The 5,030-nt window shown below is 36.5% G+C and overlaps 1 long non-coding RNA gene across 1 annotated transcript; it reads right to left on the bottom strand.

Annotated features, from left to right (window-relative positions):
- Positions 1-288: 288 nt before the first annotated feature.
- LOC148017823 (uncharacterized) lies at positions 289-1,820 on the bottom strand. Its single transcript, XR_015687735.1, has 3 exons — positions 1,629-1,820; positions 1,262-1,318; positions 289-514 (listed from the first exon to the last, which is right to left on the bottom strand). It is a non-coding gene; the product is annotated as an uncharacterized LOC148017823 (long non-coding RNA).
- Between the last annotated feature and the right edge of the window lie 3,210 nt (positions 1,821-5,030).

Genomic DNA, 5,030 nt, shown 5'->3' on the forward strand with positions numbered 1-5,030 from the left:
ATACTCTAGTATGATTATAGTGCTCCATAGAAATAAAAGCTCACAAAGCAAGGTTTTTCTCTCCTCTTTCTTACTTGTAAGACCATTTATGCAAATCCACTTGTGATGTTTAATAACAATTTTCATTATGTACATAAATCAAAATATTAACATTTTATTGGTGATCCAAAGCATATATTGGACAAAGATTCTTAGAAACTTTTAAGTTGTAAGTTACCAAGTAGCTTGAGGATAATAGACTTGGTTTAGAAAAGAAGAGTAATGCCACACGAATAAAATTGAGGCCAATTTCGTATAGAAAATAAGTAAAGCTATAGTTGCTGAGGTAATATTATCATTATCTCCTGTATGTTTTCACACTACATGTCATGTGTACCTTTTATTTAAGTTTATTAATGTAGTTTGAATGAATTGACCATTCAGAGTAAATCCTTGTTGCTTGTGGTTTAAGCATTGCCTATTTCTTTTCAGCACCAGTCACCTTATTGACAGCATCCTTAACAGCAGTTCCAGCCTACAAATAGGAAAAGTTAAATGAACCTTGCAATTAATTTTAATTAAAGTGTGAGTGTTATTAAGCTAATATATAGAGAAGGTGTGTCTCAAATAATGTAAAATAGAGTTTGGAGTGCTTGTTGCAATAACTTAGTTGTGGAATAAGAATAGCAATTTGCACCACTTTGGTCCAACATAGTATCTTAAAATTCTCATATTGAATTATAAAGAGTTTTTAATATTTAGGGTGTAGTGTAGTGAAATTAATAAAAGTAGGACATATTGGATTTGCCTTGACTTTTGTGTGTGTGTGTGTGTGATCTCTAAGGATGTGAGAGTTGAAAGAGAGGCATTTATGGCACGTTGGGGTAAGTTTAAGTATAGTATAAATATTTTATTGAATTTGAAATTTGGTTTTAGGGAATACAATTGCTCGATAGATTTGTCTATGTTTGAGAAAGGGTACACAAACATTATAGGCACTATAATGAGGGATATTATAAGCAAGGCAATTCTTGTTTTGAAAAGCATTCCAATTCCGAGCATGAATGTGATAGAGATTTCTAAAGCATGAGATAAAAATGAGAATTACACCTATTATAGAGAATTGTTAATTAATGCACAAGCCATTAAAATACGTTTAGGACTAGAGGAGATGGAGGAGGTATTTGAGAGGTGGGAGGGAAGGGAAGGGATAGAGAGGGGGTGAGGGTTGAGGAGGAGGGAGGAGGGTCATGATGTTGTTATTGTGATCGTCATTAGTTACCTGTTGGACCTTCTCTTGGGTGGCATGGGCGGCGCCCGCAGCCTTGTCCTTGGCAGCCTTATACACACCCACGCAAACCATAATATCATATAAGATCCATGCATACGTACAAATCCACATGATGGAAATTATAATGGCGTCGGCGATCATCTCTCTCTCTCTCTCTCTCTCTCTCTCTCTCTCTCTCTCTCTCTCTCTCTCTCATATATATATCATATCATATGTCCATGCATACATACAAATCCAGATGATCGATATTATAATGGCATCAATATTATAACGGCATCAGTGATCATCTCTCTCTCTCTCTCTCTCTCTCTCTCTCTCTCTCATAGAATAATGAATAAGGAGTGTAATTCATTATAACCTGAGGCTCCTTGCAGTGGGCATCGCCAGCCTTCTGCTGAGCGCAGCTCTTGGCCTCCTCGGCCTTGTGGGCGGTGGCATCCTTGGTCTGCTTGGCCTTGTCTGCCATTCTGATTAATTATTGCTCTCTGATCTTAAATATAGTCGCGCTCGGGTCGATTGATAACGTCTGATCGTAGTTCTGTCTGTCTGGTTCTGATCGGCGCTTTCGACTGCAGCTGCCGGCCCTTTCTATTATATAGGCCTCCCATGAAGCAGCGCCCTATAGAAGTTGCGCCCTTCCGCTAGAAACGCCACCACCCCACCTTATAATTTCCTGTTGTCATCGTTTGTTACGATCCACACAAATATAAATCGTAACAAGCGAACGGCCAATTGCTTTGCTCTTCTTATTCACCCCCATACTCCATCACAACTTTGGGATACCCTCCTTGGATTGGCTCACAAAATCATATTGCTTCATCGCATTGAACAATACAAGAAGTCCTATTAGAGGAACTCTCATCTCTTTAAGATAATAATGCAAGAGTGTATTAAAAATATGATGTTTACATCGACCCACATATATGGGGGTGGGGGATGTCTCTTAGCTTGCTTCTTTAGCTATATTCCTTCAAAAAACTTATGAAGAGCTTTAACGAGGGGGTCTCTCCTTCTAACTCCTTTCATTGCCACTAAAACTTGCTTCTTTAGCTATATTCCTTCAAAAAACTTATGAAGAGCTTTAGGCGGGGGGGGGGGGGGGGGGGGGGGGGGTCTCTCTCCTTCCAACTCCTTTCATTGCCACTAAAACTTCCTCCTTACAAGCTAGGACACTAAGCCCAAAAAAAAATCTAGACAATTTACCAATTTAACGTTGGCAATCCTATGCTTTCAAATGAATCTAAAAGCAATCGCTCTTATAACATTGTAAATTCTCAAGGAGCCTTCATTTAGTTGACTAGTGTCTCTAAAGATGATAGCCTTAGTATCAAACTTGGGAAAATAGTCTTAGCACCAAACTTGCATGAAAGCCTATAAAATCAATCTAGATAATGAGTTGGCTTCCAAACCCCCTTCACACTTGCAACAAAATCGGAGTAGAGATGCAAAGGCAATAAGTGCACTAGCGGGTGTATCTAAAATACCATTTAAATTCACATGTAAAAATGTGTGGCACAAGCTTGACAAAACATTGATGTAAATCCTATTTTAAACATGACAATCAGTTGTGCATTTTGTTGATTTTTTCCATGCACAACTAGATATGCCATCTATTTTAAAATTCGAAGGTACTACTTTCGTCTTTCCTTTTGAACGAAAAGATAAAATTTAAAAACACACACACACACACACACACACATTGGAGAGGACTTGCAGTAGAGAGAGTACTTGATGGCAATTGAAGCTTACAAGGTAAAGTCTTTGTTTCTCAATGTGAATCCCTTACTTTATTGTGTCGACAAATGCAAGTGGTGCTATGATGATGCCGGTTTGCAGGATTGCTTGGTATAGAAGTGTGTTGTTTGATATCTATGTCAATGAAAAGGTTTCTACTTTTCTTAATGAGCATTTGAACATGCATACTATTGTAGATATTATTTTGATTTTTGACATAGTTTTAAATGCATTTTGTCTTGAGATTTCTAATGCTAAACTATCATAGTATGCACAGGCTACTTGACATTTTTGCTCACAAGCTATTCGACATTTGTTTAAACTTGTTATAGAATTAGTGAACACATAGTTTGATGGGATTATTAATGTGTTAATTGTAGTAGGTATTTTCATTATGCTTAACATTTTGTTTAATAGTTCTAAATTGAGATTATTGACTATCTTTTTTGAATTTTTTTGGGGCTGATTTCTAATGTATATAGGGTGCTTATCATTAGGCTATCAAAGGTATGGCTATCTATACTACAACATATACCCAAAATCAATGTTTAAAGCAACAAAATTAGTCAAAGAAAAATCATCCCTGTCATCACTATTACTGTCATCATTTTCATCATTAGAAAATCGTCACTGTATGCACTAGTAACAACATCGCTATATGTTTTGCGATTATCAACATATATCGAGAAAATTTTCTATGAATATAGAGATTGTTACATTAAAATACTAGTACTAATAACAATATTGCAAGTCAATATAGCGATGATCATAGATGAAAAAATTTATAACTAAGTTTCAAAGATTGTACATCATGCTTTGCCAAAAACAAGTAATCCATTGATTGAATGTAGAAACAAGTACAATGATAGTATCATATACATAGTAATATATAGAGTGATATGAAAGAACAACAATAGGAGAAATTGTCTATAAAGTCGCTCAATGCGAACTACAAACAATGACAACAAAATGTGTTTATAAACAAAACTAAATACAATCAATTGGACAAAGTATGTATAAAGCACAAGGCCAAAAAAGAGAAGGGTGCTCCATAAATCCAACCTCGGTTCACCATCCCGTACCTCATCTCGATGCAATGGATTATTGGGAGGAGTCTACAACATAACCAAAGATCAATCTAGAGTAGACAATGCATCATAAGAACTAAAAATATAGTACAATAAAGAGATATGACATATCAGACCACCATGCACATATAGCTTGTCAATAAGTGCAATCAAACCATGTCTTTTTACATATGGAATCTCCAAGCCTATAGAATCACGATTTGTAATGAGCTAGTAGCAAAAAAGAAAAATTAGTATTGCTAGAATTAATTATTATAATGAGCAATACATAAAATAAGAAAGTCAATATAACTAATAGAGAACTAATAAAATCCTCTAAGTAGGTCCTATGGCTACCACTCCCAAGGTGATGCATGACTCCGGTCTCTAGTCATACCCTCCTTGATACCTCCCACTACTACTAACATCATTGTGGAGAGGAAGTGGTATCCTCTATAAGCCTCCTCCAGTCCTCCTAATCTAGCCACTCGAGCTTCCTTGTGCTACTCTTTACTGCCTTCATCACATCTAACCATCTATGGAATATGTAGGTGCATATCATTGCTCCATCGTTCATCCTATGGAGAAGCAATCAATCGCAGAAAGTACTACAAACTTCTCATGCAAGGATACTATTACATAATTCTTGTTACCCTCTAGTACATTTTTCTAGTGATTGAAAACATTGTGCCTAAAAAATTGCTAGCACAACTTGTGCATATATGCAATCATTCCCTTCCCCTCATGATTTATATATATGGCACTAGTGGTCTGCTCCATCAAGTATATCATCTATAACCTGGTGGGGTACATCTAGTGTATGTCCTCTTCCACCTACGATCACATTCTTGAGCATAATTAGGAGACCCTTATATATCTAGTGTACCTATAGGATTGGGACCTGCAAATGGTTAAGTAATCCCTAGCATCATAGGATGGAAGTGCCTATAAGTGTAGCC

The sequence above is a fragment of the Lygodium microphyllum genome, chromosome 21 (assembly GCF_053477565.2).
Source record: "Lygodium microphyllum isolate KBCC chromosome 21, Lygodium_microphyllum_v1.1.10, whole genome shotgun sequence".
Lineage (NCBI taxonomy): Eukaryota > Viridiplantae > Streptophyta > Polypodiopsida > Schizaeales > Lygodiaceae > Lygodium > Lygodium microphyllum.